At 40.2% G+C, this 17,378-nt stretch overlaps 1 protein-coding gene and 1 long non-coding RNA gene across 6 annotated transcripts in view; one reads left to right on the top strand and one right to left on the bottom strand.

Moving 5' to 3' along the window:
* Positions 1-2,730: 2,730 nt before the first annotated feature.
* Positions 2,731-14,543, bottom strand: LOC135295516 (uncharacterized). Of its 4 annotated transcripts, XR_010357641.1 has the most exons (3): positions 14,163-14,324; positions 3,692-4,433; positions 2,731-3,220 (listed from the first exon to the last, which is right to left on the bottom strand). It is a non-coding gene; the product is annotated as an uncharacterized LOC135295516 (long non-coding RNA). The 4 variants fall into 4 exon arrangements; XR_010357642.1 differs by lacking the exon at positions 14,163-14,324 and adding an exon at positions 14,341-14,543 and having other exon boundaries at positions 2,731-4,433; XR_010357640.1 differs by having other exon boundaries at positions 2,731-4,433; positions 14,163-14,331.
* A 2,715-nt stretch (positions 14,544-17,258) lies between these two features.
* Positions 17,259-17,378, top strand: part of RNF17 (ring finger protein 17) — a 39,779-nt gene continuing 39,659 nt past the window's right edge. Inside the window, exon 1 of one of the 2 annotated variants that reach the window (XM_064409311.1) lies at positions 17,259-17,308. The gene's annotated coding sequence lies outside the window, so the exon portion shown is untranslated. Of the gene's footprint in view, positions 17,365-17,378 lie in introns of both variants that reach the window. The other variant, XM_064409309.1, reaches the window with a different exon arrangement.

Here is a 17,378-nt window from a genome sequence, read left to right as displayed (position 1 = left end):
TCTATTCCAGCAGCCTGCGAGGAACCATCATTCACACTGACTGGCAAAACTGCAGATCCAGTTTAGTGTCTGACCATCACACAGCTAACAACAAACTCCCGACTGCGTATAATTGTGTATGTATTCAGTAAAACTCACTTGTTAGTCTGTCGTCGTTGTTGATGCTGACACTCAACCTGCTGATTACCAAACTTATCACTTTGATCAAAGGTTTTGTTTTAAATTCTCAAGTGTATGGGGAACACTTTCACGTCGCTACATGTTAAGACTGCAGGAGTAGTGAGATCAGAAGCAGTAGCTGGCTGAGAAGGCTGCTGTAAGATACCAACCATGCACATGAATCCAGTGCTCTTCACAAGTCTGCTGGGGACAGCTATAGCTAAGCAAAGGGCAAATCCCTGCTGGCTTACACACTGGCAATTCTACATCAATAGGACAAGAATCTGCTCCCAATGGATTGTCTGTGCTAGAGGCTTGATCTGACAACATTTTGTGTGTCTTTCTGCAATGCTCACATTTCTAAATGGCAGTTGTTGGTTCCTGACTGGCTCATAGCCTCTGGCAGACTCAATATTTCAAGACCTTTTTCACCTTCATGCAATAAGAAGTATGCTGCTCTGTTTGGAATTAATTTATTTATGCCTCTATAGTTACTACTTAATGTGGCCAGCCTGGTTTTACAAGGATTTATACTGAATCTTTTATTTATTTACTTTTCTTCCAGAACCTTCTTTCTCATCCTTGTATTCATTTTTTCACCATGAACAAAACAGTTTCAGAAGAGTTATGTAGGATGAAAAAAAGCTATCAGAGATATAAAAATATAGGAAATCTCTTAGTAGAACAAGAGAAAGTAATCCAAAACTTTTGGGCAATAACTGTGATATTCTCCTTATCCAGTTCAAATCTGCATGCTTGATATCGACAAATTAAAGGTAATTTTCTTCTTTCTATTTTTTTAAATGAAAAATCCATGCTAAACATTATATTAGATGTTATTTGATTTTGCTAGCTGCTAAATTCTTACGTGTCTTTGTAAGTGAGAGAATGCATTTATGAAAATCCATCCCTTTCTGCACTGGTTCCCTCTCCTGCAATGAGCTGAGTGCTGGAAGCCCTCTGCCACAGTGTACAGCAAAACGGAGTTTAAACTGAAAGGCTCTCAAAGGGGCAAACATTTAAAAATATTCTAACTTTTGTTTCTCCACAGAGATGTAGTGAAATGCCTTTTTTTTTAGTTTTTAAAAATAAAGCTATTCAATAAAATGTGGGTTAATTACCAATGTTTGTCCTTACTAACCTATTCCACCTCCCTGTTTTTTCACAAAGGTCTTCTCCAGGGCCTTGTGCACAGTAATATTCTTGGGGTATGCAGGGCACTGGTCTGAACTATAAGAGCATTCCCTGTAGCTCCTAAGCAAGCCCCAGGAGCTCTGACAGCCAGTGTTAGAGTGTTGTTGGACCTGTGCATTCTCCCCCACCCCTCCAGCACAGCAGGCCAGCCCTCCTGCTCAGCTGGGAAGGCTGTCCTGGTGGAGATGCTGAGAGATGCTTTTGACCTTCTCCTTATAGACACAGCAGACTCCAGCCCTCCTGAATCTCTTAGGCTGAAAATATCCATCTGCTTAGACTCTGTCACACATGGCAAAGCTGTGCTCCCTGCACGCTTGTCATCCTGTAATTTACAGATCAGCCGAGTCACAGAGGGCCAGGGGAAGCAGAAAGGCATGTGAAGGTAATGCTGTTAATGCTCTGTGGCTCTGCAGGATGCTGGGTTACACCACCTCTGTGTCTGGTTTTGGCTGCTGTGCGTTTACCTCACCCCCTTGTCAGTGCAACGGGAAAATTTTCACAGGAAATATTCCTAATCCCAGTCTCTCTTGTTGTGTAGTTTATCCTAGTTAAACTTTTTTTCTCCAAAGCTGCCTCCATGGACATTTTAGTTTCATTGAATGGACTATATCAATGCTGAAGTGCAGTCTTTGAGACACAGGCTCCATCACAGGTTCTCACATGTGAATTCTCACACACAGGCCCTTCTGCCTTTCTCTCCATTGGCCTCAATGTGAGCAGAACGAGCAGAGCTGGGTGCAACAAGGATGGGAGTGAACCAGATTGGGCAGCACACAGCAGCCCAGCTTGTGGCACCATAGACAGCCAGCTGTGACAATCATGTGGCAACAGGCAGGGAAACCTCCCATTTGATACAGAGCAGAATTGCTTGAACTACACACGTCCACAAGGGCTGTGGCTATAAAGCCATGCCCCAGCTAAAGGCCAAACGAGTAAATTTACATTCCATAGCTCCTCCCATAATCATGCATGGAACTTACTAATAATCCAGCCTCTCTAACACAATTTCTCTGTCTTGATCTATTTCACACTTTTGTTTCTTTTTTTTTAAATTTTTTTCCTAAAATTCAAGTAATTTTAAAAATTGCTTGAAAAGAGCTGGAGTACTTCCTAGTACCTTAAATATAAACAAAACAATAATGTTCCAAACTAGAGAAGTGCAAGAAATTAAAGTCCATAATGATAGTTTTAAAAAATAATATGGATTTCATCCAATATAACTCCAGTTAATCCTTAACCAGGTTATTTCACATGAAAACAATCTTTACTTCAACTGGATCAGGACCAGTTACAAAGCTTTTGTTATTTTTGGTAGTGATTGTAGTAATTGTAGCAGAAAAAAACCCCAGCTTTAGTAATTTAAATGGTATTTCAAGCATTTTTAAAAGAAGAGTTTATTTTTTACATTATTGAAAATTCATTAGTTATTCATCTTGTATTGCTTGAGGAAAGCTTTAAGAGTAGTTTTCTAAGACTTTAACACAATACATGAATTAGATGATGTTGTCCAAGCATAAACATACTCTAATACCAGACTTTGCACTGTATTCTATAAATTCACATGGCTTTACAGAAAGGCTTTCAAATGTGTGAGATGGCATAATACATTTAAATAGTCATAGATAAGTGTATATAAAGATCTTCAGAAATTCACCTATTAACTTATTTTAGATATAAGCCTTTATCATGGTTGCAGAGAGGCAAGTTCATCTAACATAATTTTCCCACAATCATATCTCCTCCTTTGCTGGACTATCTTCTTTGAAGTACATGAAAGTCATCTGGGGTCAAAACTCCCTCATCAAGAAGCAGTCATGTTAGTGGCTCAGACAGGGTGGGCACTGAGTGAAAATGGCTCCATTAGCAGCTGCAAGGAACACAAATGAGAAAGAAGCCTTTCAAAGACAGTGAAGGGGAAGAAGGAGCAGAGAGATCAAAGTGCAGAAAACACAACAGCAGACTAGATTTTCTCAATGATCTGCAACTGTAAATAAAAGGCACCAAATATTATAGGGATGTGTTTAGTTTGTACAGAGTCACACCCTCCCTCTGATTCCCATGCAACCTTCCTACCTACAGCAATGGCTAAGAACTTTGTGCTTTGGGGGATTCACTGGCCTGATTTTATAGTTCTGGCTGCATTAATTATGTTTTGCATAATCAAATTGTGGCATTCATTATCAGAACATGCCAGAGACATCATATGCATAAATAGATTTAAAATAATTAAACAAATCTATGCAGAGAGGATCTATCAATGACTATTAAACATGACTAATACTTGATCTACTGATTGCAGAAGCTAAAAGGACAAACCAGGAAAAGGAGCAATGTATACCTCTAATGTTTCTCCATGCACCACTATTTACCACTACTTGATAGAGTCCCAGATCCAGAAAGGCTAGAAGGAACTTGTGGAGATAATTTACTCCAACATATCCAAGCAGAGTGAACAGGTTGTTCTCAGGTGGGTTTTGAATATCTTCAAGAAAGGTGACTCTAAAGTCTCTGGGTAACCTTTTCCAATGTTTGACCACCTTTTACAACTAGAAAGCTTTTTCTTGTGTTTAAACAGAATTCCCCACTTTTCCACTTGTGCCACTGCCTCTTGTCCTCTCACTGGATACCACTGAGAAGACTCTGGCTCTGTCTTCTTTATTCCCTCCCATGAAGTACAAACACTGATTAGGACCCCGAGTCTTCTCCAGGGTAAAGAGTTTTAACTCTCTAAGCCTTTCCTCATAAGGAAGATTCTTCAAGTGCTTAATCAACTACATGTCCCTTTGTTGGACTTGTTCTGGTTTGTGCATCATATTCTTACACTCCTCCTCCCTGTCTTCCTAGTTTGCTCTTCCAACACAGCCATCGCACCATGTTGCTGTGATCACCATGACATTTAACCCTGCAGTTAGATGCAGTGCTGTAAATCCTCCTTTTTTGCTCCCTGTGGAGCAGTACAGCTGCACAGAGGCACTCCAGAGAGGTATTTGGTCATGCTGATTTAGTGGCTTAGTTCAATCTTTGGTCTGGTCCTGTAAGGATGCTGATGTGGATTGACCCAGATGCTCTCTCATTCTGCCCTGCAGGTGGAATAGGGGAGAGAATCAGAAGGGTAAAAGTGAGAAAATGTGTGAGTTGAGATAAAGACAGTTTAATAGTTAAGCAAAAAGAATAATAATAATAATAATAATAATAATAATAATAATAATAGTAGTAGTAGTAGTAGTAATAGTGACGGAAATATACCAAAGAAAAAAGTGAATCCCAAGAAAGAAAACTGTTGCAAATGAAAAGAGATTCTCACCACCAACTGACCATTGCCCTGCCAGTTCCTGAGAAGCAGCTGCCCCTGGCCAACCTTGCCCCCTAACTTTACTGCTGAGCATGACACCACACAGTCTGGGACATCCTTTTGGTCACTTGGAGTCACTTGTCCTGGCTGTGCCCTGTCTCAACTCCTTGCACACCCCCAGCCCACTCACTGGTAGGGTGGGGCGAGGAACAGAAAAGGCTTTGGCTCTGTGTAAGCCCTGCTCAGCAATAACAAAAACATCCCTGTGTTATCAACACTGTGTCCAGCATAAATCCAAAACACAGCCCCATACCAGATACTGTGAAGAAATTTAACTCTATCCCAGCCAAGATCAGCACAGGAAATCTTATAAACCAGCACTCTTGAGTTTTTGCCTTTTCCAGGTAAATGTTGCAGGTAGTTACCAAAAATCATTGCCAATAGGTAGAGAACAAATGTTAAAAGGTCATGGTCCAATACCTTGCTCTCAACTAGGGTCAAATATTGCTCCCAAGACACTTTTTAAAATAGATTCTTAAGGTGTGCAGTAGTTTCAAAGATCAATGATCCCACTAAGAGTATATCTCTCCTTAATATCTTAACTTCTCCATAGTATTTAACATAATTAGTCTTTGCTTCAGCTAAAGTACAAATTCTCACTGTTACTGTCATTCCTTTCATTTTCTTTTCATTAGCTGTGCTTTCCTGTTCCCTGACAAGTCTGGCTGCTTTCCCTGGCACTCTATCCAACCAGGCCATCTTTTTCTTCACGTGCTTTCCCCAAAAACTGATATAATAGAGCACTGAGGTCTGCCAAACAGAGAAAGTACACTAAGGATCTTTCAGATGTCACTTGCCCTGCTCACAGTAACATACCATGACGTACTCCCATTTACTCTGTAATTCTAAACAACATTATTGTAAAATCTTTCATAGAATATTTACAGGCCCAGTTTATGTCTTACTTGAAGACAACCACAATGCAATGTCTGATGGAAGAGAGCAGCACTAATGGTCTTGAAACAGAAAAACAACTGAAAAAGGGTGTCACTCAGAAAACAGGTGGATCACAGAGGCGATATGGCACAGGCAGGAGAGGACACGTTCCTTCTACCCAGCAAAACATTTCTCTTTTCCAAAAACCTATTGCACCATGAAGAACTCCACCCCAAAGAATTCCTGCCTTTCTCTGAAGTGAATCTAACAGTATCATCTTGCATGAACATATTGTACAATACCTGTTTATCTTGTGTGCTCTTGCTGAAGATAAAGCCCACAAGATCCACCCCGTAAATAAAATCTGTATGTCGCAAATTAGAGCAAGCAATTTTTCATTATGAATAACCTGTGTTTTTTCCATAACTTCTTACTGACAGAACTTACAGTTCCTCTGTTTCTTTCAAAGAGAAAATGTGTTCAGTCAGTCTACTTTCACTGGGCTGAACTCCCACTAATTCAGGGTAAGAGCAATGTGAAGCAGAGATCCTGTATCACTCATTCATAGTAGGCAGTTGCCAAATGGGAGAAGCCAAGGTGACTCTGGTTACATTAAAGCAGGTTCACACTAGAAGATAGATGGAAGCTGCTCTCCTGACTCCAAGGGTTTCCAAGCACAAAGGCTGATAAAATCCAAGGATGTAACAACATTGCTTGAACATTGTTTAAAAAGGTTTTCAAGTTGCATTTTTTTATTAATTTGTAAGACCAGAGGTCAAGACAAATATTTAAAATTATAGATAAATATATAGCACTATAGGAGTTGCTAAAAACTTCTGTTTCCATATGTATATGGGCATAGGAATTATTTCATGAGCATGCTAATGCAACTCTCTTCTACCAGTCTTCGGGAAGTGTAATGGTCCTGAAAGCCAGACATATCTAAGCTATTTTAAACACAGTAGATTAATTACATTCAATTAGGTCACCTTGTATTTTAATGATCATTTTCACTTTCTCCTTTGATGCGGCACATAAGTAAAACTTGCCTTCTGAGCAGCAGCTCAGATGGGTATTACAATTATAGTCAGAGCAAGCACAAAAGACGTATATAAAGGGGAATCCAGATGTATTTGGATTCTGAAGAGAATGGTAAATATTACAAAGACATTCAGGCCTCAAGTCTGGAACTGAGCAGCTCTGTTGCTCCTGATGATTAGGTAGGTGAGCAAGGTGAGATGTTTACAAATTCAGGTTATCTTGAAGGGAAATCCTTTTATGTAATTAGGTCCTCTGTTCCAACAACAGCTATTACAGATTGCCAAAGTGGTATTTATCAGACACCTGAAGATTTCTCTGTCATGGAGGAAAGGGAAATGGAAAGGGAAAGGGAAAGGGAAAGGGAAAGGGAAAGGGAAAGGGAAAGGGAAAGGGAAAGGGAAAGGGAAAGGGAAAGGGAAAGGGAAAGGGAAAGGGAAAGGGAAAGGGAAAGGGAAAGGGAAAGGGATTTTAAAGGCAATGCTTTACCCTAGGGAGAGAACAGACAGTGATATCCATCAGTCTTTAAATCCCCCTGTTTACTGTACCACTAGACTTTATGTAATGTTGTTTTTCTTCCTGAAATGGGTCTGCCAGTGAAATGAAATGATCACAATGTAATATCCTAAATGTTTTCATCATGTGTAATTATTTATTTTCATGCCATTTTGAAATCCTAGGCAGATTGCCGACTTGATGATCATGTTTTCCCCCACAAAATACTTAACAGACAAGAGACAAAAGCCTTAGAAGGATCAGAAATAGAAATGTTTGCATAACCTGCCACTTGAATCATGAGAAAGCAAATGCTATATCTTATTAGAAAAACACAAACAAGCTTTTCTTGTGCATGGCTTTTAATTAATTCTTTGCCATAAATCTTTATCAACTAATTAGAATAATAATTGCAAACAGAAAACACAATTACACAAAGAAACAAAGAAAATAAGGAAAAGCCAAGCTGACTGAATTAATTTTTACTATCTTTGAAAAACCTGGCAAAAAGTTAACATGTAATTCCAGATAATGTTATTAATTTAATAGAATGATTCTAGAATGGCGGTTATATTAATCCAATTTACAGCAAATTGCAAATAAATTTTAAGTATAGGATTTTAGACTCAAAGGACAGAAATCAGTAATAGCATCACAATCCCTTTTTTATAAAGCTATAATGTGAATATATGAAAAATAATGTTCTGTAAATTTAAATACCAGAAGGATAATTTTGAAATCTACTGTCAAGGTGGATAAAATCACATGACTTGTGGAGCATAAAGATGGTCTCTTTAATACCACAGCATAAAAAATGCACTTTTATCTACTCTGCAAAAAGAAAGACACCCTAGAAGTGTGCTCCCTGTGGTCAGATTATTTTACCATTTGGGTTGAATTAATTTAACTTTGAAAAGTCAGCTTTGGATAAGCATAAAATGAAATCTTTGGGTTTTTTCCTGAGATTTTAAGTATGTTCAGCACCTTCTGCATACACTTCAAAACTTCATTTGTAGTAACAAATTGCACTTTGGTTTTTTTCTCAGTCATGCTTGAAAGCATTAATAATCCCAAACCCAAGACATGGCTAACGTGCCATAACAGACAGAATGTAAAAGACCTTGTACAGGTTGGAGAGAAGAGAAAACTCTTCCAGACACATTATTAAATATCTAAATCATCTGGGCAGAATTCATGTCAATGACAGGTTATAAAGCAGATGTCCCAAACTCAGCTGGTCTCTCTAAGTTACCTCTGTGAAGTCATACTGATATTTTGCCAACTTCATTTCTTGCCTGCCTTACCAAAATAACTATTGTAATGGAGAGCAACCTTAGATTAACAATATTCTCTATATGCTTTGGGACTCCTTTTGAAAATGTGCCTTTAAATAATACCACAGGAAGCCAGAAAAACACCATGCTGTTATTAGCTTCAAGAACTCTTACAGCTTAGGGGGTCTTATCAGTCCTTGGAAGAGCTTTTATGGCTACATCAGCAAAACACAAAAACCAAGGTAAGTAAAACCATGTAATATTTTCAGAAGATTATTTTGGGCAGACTTTAATACACTTTTTGTCAAGCTTTCTTTCTTTAAGTCCCTTCTTCCCACCTACACTTTCACAAACACCTTATCTCTTTTCTACATTCTCAAATAATCTCTCTCAAGCCTACATCCAGAAGCTGCTGAAACAACCTGTCTTACCTAACTGCATTCCTCAACTGCAAACTCCATGCAGAACCACATCTGAGATGGATGGTTTTAAAAAGCACCTGGAAAAAAAATCAACAAACCCACACAAAAAACTACACTTTCAAACCAATGTGTAGGCCCTTTCCTGGACTCATCAGCAACTCCAGGAAAACAACTTGATTTGAATTTCTAAACTCTTAGACCTATGACCTGCTTGGAAGGACTGAAAACAACTGACCAGGGATGAACTGATCAACTTTGCCTGGAATGTAACTGAGAACTGCTTTGTAAATACATGGAAATATACTCTGAATAATTTCTAGCATTTCTGCTTATATTCTAGTATTTTCCATTCTTTTAATTGAAGTCTGCTTGAAAACTTTGGATTTCTTTTTCTCCTCATTCCAGCCACTGCTCTACCACTCCAATCTGGCTGTGCATGTTGTTGAGTTTAAAAGAACAGGTTTCACATTTTCCATTTAGAACTCCAGTGATTCCTGGAACACAGGCGAGTTACAGTGAAGAGCTTCCACACATTGTTTCAGCCTGACAAGTGTGACTGAAAAAATTGAGAAAATAACATAGAAAGAAAATCCAGCAAAGCGTTTCCTTCACAGAAAACAGACACTGGAAAATACCCAAGTTTTTGATTAAGGGTATGTCATAAATTTTCTCTGTATATTCCCTAAAACATAAACTTGAGGCATATTATAAGTACTCAAAAAAAGCTCTCATCTAAATGAAATACGGTGCTAGAACAACTACCACAAGAAATGTAATCTGGGCTTTAACTGCTCTTAATGATTCCCCCCTGCATTCCAAATGGTCAGTCTATATTGAAAGGATTGTATCTTTATGTGAAGAAACCTTTTTCCCATTCTGAACTCATAGCATCATTTTTGCTAAAGTCAATGTATTGGCCAATATGTTAATTGGAATGTTTACCCAACCATGGAATACACTAAAGCTCCAAATGTATTTCAGTGATGATAACAAAGATCTAACTACTTTATTACTGCTAATACAAATGTACAAATGCACTTGTTAAAAGTGCATTTAGGCCAAGTACAAAAAACTAATCACACACCTGAAGTATATGTGTTTTAAAATTTTATTGTATCTATACTTAATAATCTTGTGCTATGGCTGAATTTAATTCTCCTAAATCACAGTACCTAACTCAGTAATATTAACCTTTTGTATTAGACCTTTTTTAGATTCTTGGAATCATAACTTATTAGCATGGAAATACAAGCAAATTGGTGCATACAAAGAGAAAATTAAAGAAATGTGGCCTTTTCCCTGACTGTGGCCGTAAGTGGGTGTTTAGAGCAAACACATAAAAACAGAACATTATGGAATGGTGCTTCCCTCAGTAAACTCTTTTGCTGTGAGCACTGAGAGACTAACAGAATTACAATCTATCATGTGTGCACCATTCTTCCCAACAGCTCTAATTCATAGACCATAAAATTGACAGATCATATCTTAACACATTTATAATTCTGTATGAAGTAATTTTTAATGTTTAATTACAGATTGTTTTCAAAAGTGATTTTTGCTTAAGATCTGTCATTTTATCATTTCATCATTTACTCAGATGCCTTCTAGTTTTTACATTACTTAGAAGAAATTAACAACCATGCCTGCCCAATTCTTACAAAATACTCTATCCTATACTCCATTCTTCAGCAGCAGCCATCCTAAGAGTTATAGCCCATGGAAGCTTTTTTTTCTGCAGAAATCTCTGTGTATTTTTAATCATTCACAGTAATTCTTACCTTCAAATACAAAGGATAAAAGTGAATACTCCTGTGATTTGGAGTAATTTTTCCTCATGTATAATTATCAACTTCAATTTTATGCTCAGCATCATATGAATGTACTAAAAGATAGCTTTTACACCAACTGAAGTCATTAACCACACATTTCAATTATTATTCCAGAAAAAAATAATGAAAGATGAAGCAAACAGCTACACCAGCCAAAATAAACACAAAAGACTTTCTGTTCCTGATATCTTCTTGTATTTTTAAAGGAAGTGAAATTTAAAATACAGCTCTTCATTTTTTTTTTTTTTTTATTCCACAAAAGCTCTGGGCATATTAAAGCTTACGTGCTCCACAAATAACAGCAATGCTTTACACTCTGTCAATCAGCAGATGTGCACCCCAAATAATGAACCATACAAAGATAATTTCCAGGAACACAAGGTACAAGAGGCATATAAACTTTTTTCTCTGGGACCACAAACATATTGTTTCTTGGATTTTTGATATTATGCCTTCCGTAGATTGAAAAGTAAAACACTCACAGTCCTGAGGATGTGCTCCACTTGCTTAGGAGTAATTTTAAATTCAGATTCTCCATTTGTCATTGATTTCATTCCTTTTTTTTTATGTATGAATAACACAAAAGACACAGAGTACCTTCTAGTAAAATATTTTATCTTTCTTAGAATAGCCAGAATTAATTTGATAGTAATTACAATGACAGGAGGGATTGGAATGGATGTGCCACAGGGTGGTAATCCTGTTCTTTCTAAACGACATCACTTTCATCAGTAAAGCAAGAGAATTCAGAACCAACAGTATGTGGTATTTGCCATCCTAACAGCCATCCAACTCCTTTGTCTATATTTTTGGAGGAACATCACAAAGAAACCAAAATAAACAAGGGGAAATGATGATCAACTAACTAACTAGCTAGCTAGCTCAAGGTCCAGCAAGGAGTTAGTGGAGGAATGTGGTACTAAACCATCATTTCAATGGTTTCAGTAGTCAAGCTCTTAGACCAGATAAAGCCTTAACCACAGAAATAATCCATACTCCTCCCTCATCACTACACGTTTTTAGTGCATTATGAAGAAACTTAATTAATAAATCCTCTAAAGGCCTTCTAAAGACATCAACAATTTTCTATGTGTTGACTATAAAAGACAAAAAAACTAATGGATTTGCCCAGTAAGGGATACCACACATGAGCAGCTCAGGAGGATGCTGAGAAATTTCTACAGATGCACGTGGCAAATCTTTCCAACAATCTGCTGTGAAGGGAATATCATTGCATATTTGCACCTTGAACTTCTGAAAATTGTGTACAGGCACTGAAAAAAATAGTGCTGATCTTTTCACTTTCATTTTGCATAGGTGATTCCAAAAGATCTTCTAATAAATGTGTTTCTTAACAAGAGAACATAATTTGTTAGGAGTACACTGTATCGTAGGACCAGATGGCATTCTTGCTGTGAAACCAAGTTTCTTAAAGATTTTACAAACAAAAGAGAAAGCTTGGTTTGCCTAGAGACAGAGTTTCATCTTAAAAAAAAATGAGCCTAACAATGGCTGATCTGCAGATCTTTTATACATACCTCTCCATACAAACAAATGGAAGACCCCCAAACCAACTTCAGTGCCCGCACAGGGGCTTCAGTCAGATCCCACAGGATACAGCAATCTCTGTACTTGATATCCATTTGTGTAATGGGACCCATATCTCTGCCTTGCTACAGGCATACTGAGTTTCAGAGATGCAAAGCTGAGGTCAGAAAAATACTTTGCTTTTTTAACAAGTCTTTATTTCCAGATATCCCTACTTATACTGTTTGGTCAAGGTGCAGTGTAGTCTTTTCAATAATAAACCAAAATTGGGAATACACAATCAATCCTCGCTATTGGCTGGACCTACAGAGATGGAGCTTCAACATCAGCTCTGTCAGGCTACAAGACCCAGCAGCTGAGTAGAATGGACCAGGCTAAGCACCATTCCACATCTGGCTGCTTGATTCAAGCACTAATAGTATGGTAAAAACCACAGTAACATTTTCAATTAAACACTCTTATCCCTCTGAATTTTGTTATATTTTTACTATAAATATATCTGAAGACAGATTCAGCAGATTTCCTACACTGTGTTTCAGACACAGTAAGATTCTCTAGAGAAAAGGAGCAGTGTGATTGCAGCACCAATGCCACGGAAGTACCTGGGACCAAAGTGTCCACCATTACACTTAGAGAGAGTTTGTTAGTTTTAACTAACAGGGTGGATGACAAAAACCTATCTGGCATACCCTGCAATAAATTTCATTCACAGAAAATTAGATAAAAAATAGCTACTGAATACAACCTATCAACAATAACCACCACTACTAAGTGGTTATTGGGTAGTGGTACTACTAACCCAAGTAAGAACAGCCACTGCATTGTTAAGTGCAAGGCTCCAAGGCTCTTGGTGTGAATTATGAGGGAACTAAATGGTTACTCAACAAGAACCTATACAAGCAGCTCAGTAATCCATCCAGGATGGTGCCAGAAACACCAGTGGTAACACTAGGAAAGGGTGAACACACACCTGGGACGAGAAAAATGCAGACCAACCCTTTCAGCAACAGCACAGGTTTACATCAACACTAACTGGTCATAAAAAGCAATTTTAGGCACAGTGATAATAGCACTATAGTAAATTAATATAAGTAAGTCATAACTCTTAAATTTTATTTTGAGTGACTGCTGCCAGATACTAAAGCTGTAAAAATTAATTTATCAGCATATAAACATCATGGAAGAAAACACCAGCTGTACTGTTAGAGCAGAAATTTTGCACATTGAATAGATCTAGAAATGTAGATACTGGCTAACAAAAAATCTGATGATCATGAAAAGTCAGATCTCTCACAGTATAAATTACTTAAATCTGTGATACTTCAGAAAGGCAATTATAAATACTATGAGCCAGGAGTTAACATTAAGTACCTTTCCCTCAGGTATCAGTGTCTCTGTGTTAGGCCACCACAACATTTTAAAGTTACTTGTCTAATATGTAAACCTTCAATTGTTAAGGCTACACAATTAAAGAAACCATCCTTCCAATACACCTGCACAAACCCCACCTACAAACTTGACTGAATTGTGTCATTTGGCCCTGCCTGCAGTAATGTAACAGGTATCCTTCCTTTTGCAAACACACATGGAACCTGTCATACAGCATCTAGGGGAAGACTTTGTTTCTGCTTAGCACTTAATCACACAGCCACACTACAGGGAAAAAATCTAATAGCAATTACAAACCAAATAACCAAGACACACATTTGCAGAATCTATCATCTAAATCACAGCTTAAAAAAAAAAAAAAATAAAGCGCAGTTTTAGTTTCAGTAATTAAATTTGGAAAGCAGAAATTCTTGCTGAGAAAAGGTAAGATACAGACAATATGAAAGGAAGATGCAATTATGCATTTGAAGAAATAACAGATGGCTGGAAAGATTATCAAGAAAACACAGAATCAGAATAGAATTATAGAATCATTTAGGTTGGAAAGGACTTCCATCATCAACTTCAACCTGAAATTAATCACCACCTTGTCAGCTAGACCACAGCAGTATGTGCCACATCTCATCTCCACTTCTAGGGACGGTGACTCCACCATTGCTCTTATGTTTGACCACCCTTTCAGTGCAGAAATGCCTCCTGATGTCCAACCTCAATCTCCCCAGTGCAACTTAAAGCTGTGTTCTCTTGTCCCTGGCACTTGTTACCTGGGAGAAGAGCCTGACCCCACCTGGCTGCACCCTGCTGTCAGGCAGCTGCAGAGAGTGATGAGGTCCCCCTGAGCCTCCTTTTCTCCAGGCTGAACACCCCCAGCTCCCTCAGCTGCTCCTCACAGCACTTGTGCTCCAGACCCTTCCCCAGCTCCGTTGCCCTTCCCTGGACACGCTCCAGCCCCTCCATGTCTTTCCTGCAGTGAGGGGCCCAGAGCTGAGCACAGGATTGGAGCTGTGGCCTCAGCAGTGCTGGGTACAGGGGGACGGTCACTGCCCTGCTCCTGCTGCCACACCAGTGCTGACCCAGGCCAGGATGCCATCGGCCTTCTTGGCCACCTGGGCACACCCTGGATCGTGTTCAGCTGCTGCTGACCAGCACCCCCAGGGCCTAGTACATGTTGTCAAACTGCATCTGACTGACTTTAGGGTAGGAGCTCAGCAGAGTTCAGCCCCAGCGGTGAGCGTGGCTCGCACGGCAGCCGAGGCGGGCGGGCCAGCGCTAGCCCATGCTGCCACCTCGCGGGACACAGCGGCCCTCCCGCTGCAGCCACCGCTAAAACTAGGGAACATCGCTAGTGCCCTCTGTGCACGGGCACAAGGTGGTATTCCTTCCCTCCAGGATAAGTACCGCTTTTTAGGAATGATTAACCGAACCGCCCGTTTTGTCTTCAGGTCTTCAGAGTGCTGTGAGCACAAAACTGAAGGGATGATGTTTACATTCATTTATTCTTTCGGAGACAGGCTGACAGAGCTATAAAATCCCATCATATATACATGATACATAATATAACCTCTATGCACATCTCTCTGTAAAGACATGGAGAGCAGAATGTGAATTTTTAAATTTTTACACAATTAATAACAAGAAAACTATGACTTTGGAATGTGTTGCTATTGTTCACTTAACTAAAATATAAGCAAGAATGAGCTGTCTTCCCACCAAAGAGCTAATTAGGCCTAATCAGGCTTCTTATAGCTAGTTACACTGCTTTTCAGATAATCATGTTCTGCTGGTTTAAAATTGCATTCAGATCTCTAATCAGGGCAAACCTTCCTATCATTTCCCTTTCTCTCCTACATCCACAGCAGGTCTGCCATCACCAATCCTACATTTTATTCCTCAGCTGTTACTCATTATGATCTTAAGAAGCTGTTTGTGAGTTAGATTTTAAATGGGAATTAACACATAACAAGGAAAATGAAAACAAAATTTTGGGTGAACAAGCCTGCCCTCACCTTGAAAGTAGAGGAAGCAATTTCCAAATCTAAATACATGTTGAGAAAACACCTGATGTTTTAGCTTCATTGCAAAAAGTGAGAATGAAGGGAGAGTCAGAAAGACAGGTATTCACAGAGCAGGAGAAGGGGGGTTGGTTCTTATAGGCCACATAGAGAGATATGATTAAGTTCTTCCCATCTGAGGGAAATTATTTACAAGGGAAATCAGTTTGAGGGTAACTTCTGGAAAGTTCCACCCCTCACACAGATCAGGCTCATTCAAGTGTAGATTTAAAAAATCCAATGCAAACTTCTTTGATTTGGGTGTTTTACCAAAAAGTGGGTGAGGCCCTACTCCACAGAATTGTGTAGTTTTTGAACTTCACTGCTCCTTTCTTCATGCTTTCTTCCGGATTCCTCCTGAAATTCTTCTCCCATCCTTTCAGCACACAGGATTGCAGTCTCTCCACTTTTGGCTCTTTTCCGCACAAATACTGTTTGCCTTGGCCACACCAAGTGCAGTACACCCTGTTTCTGTGAAAACCTTGACTAAGGTTTGTGTTTCAGCCTTCCCTGTGCCATCAGTGGTATGTCCTTCCTGGTAAATTTTGGTAACCTTGATTAGCTTTTGGTAACCTTTCCCCGAGCATGTCAAGCTCAAAACCTTAACAGGACAATCCCACCAACAAGAAACTTATCTTTTTAACACCTGGACATCAGCAGAGGAAAATCAACATGTCTTTAATTTTAAAACACAACTGTATTTCACTAGAGGTGATTAAACATAGCTGGAGAATTTCACGCTACATTTGTGACAGCCAAAACACGAGTGGCAAAACACTGCAAAGATACCTCTTGCTTCTTCTGCAAGTAAAGAGACTGCATGTAAATAAAGTAACCCCAAAGCATGGACTTCATGGCTTCTAATCCAGTGTGCTGGTCTTGGCTGGGGTAGTGACAGTGGCGGTGGTTTGGATTTGTGCTGAGCAGAGCATTGGTAACATAGAGATGGTTTTGTTGTTGCTGTTGCTCACACAGAACCAGGCCCTTTTTTGCTTTTGTATTGTCAGCTTTTGAGCTGACGTGCTGGTGAGGAAGCTGAGGGTGCATGAGAGGCTGGGAGAGGACACAGCCAGGGCAGGTGACGCCGTCTGACCGAAGGAACATTCCAGACCATCCGACATCACGGTCAGCGTACAAAACACGGAAAGAAAGGAAGGTGGGATGTTTGCAGCGATGGCTTTTGTCTTCCCAAGTTACCATTGTACGTGGTGGGTCCCTGCTCTCCCGAGGAGGGCTGAGCACCTGCCTGCCCATGGGAAGCAGGGAATTAATCCCTTGTTTTGCTTTGCTAATGCGCGTAGCTTTTTCTTTCTCTATTAAACCTTAACCTCAGCCCACGGGTTTTCTACCTTTCCCTCTCCCGACTTTGTCCCGGATTTCGCTGCCGGAGTAGTGCCCCAGCCGGGCCGCAGCGCCCACGCCCGCTGCAGGGCGGGCCCGCCGCCATGCTGCCCCGCGCCTCAGGGCCCGCCCCGCCCCTCGCGCCTGCCCGCGATTGGCTGCGGCCGCCGCCAGAGGCGCCCCGGCCGGCCGCCATCTTGGCGCGCGAGGGGCTGGGCGCGCGGAGCGGCGCGGGGCGCGAGCGGCGGCCGCGCTTCCCTGAGCCCGCGCGCGGGGCCGGGGCTGGGGCCGGGGCTGCTCTCGGGCGGCGGGCAAAACAGCGCCCGGAGAAACCACCGAGGTGCGGGTCGGCAGCAGTCCCCAGGGAAGGGAGCCGGGGCGGATTGCGGACAGGGAGTGAGTATGATTGC

This window comes from Passer domesticus, chromosome 2 (genome assembly GCF_036417665.1).
Source record: "Passer domesticus isolate bPasDom1 chromosome 2, bPasDom1.hap1, whole genome shotgun sequence".
NCBI classification, from domain to species: Eukaryota; Metazoa; Chordata; class Aves; order Passeriformes; family Passeridae; genus Passer; species Passer domesticus.
The sequence above is the reverse complement of the archived record's forward strand: the minus strand, read 5'-3'. Positions and strand labels throughout refer to the sequence as shown.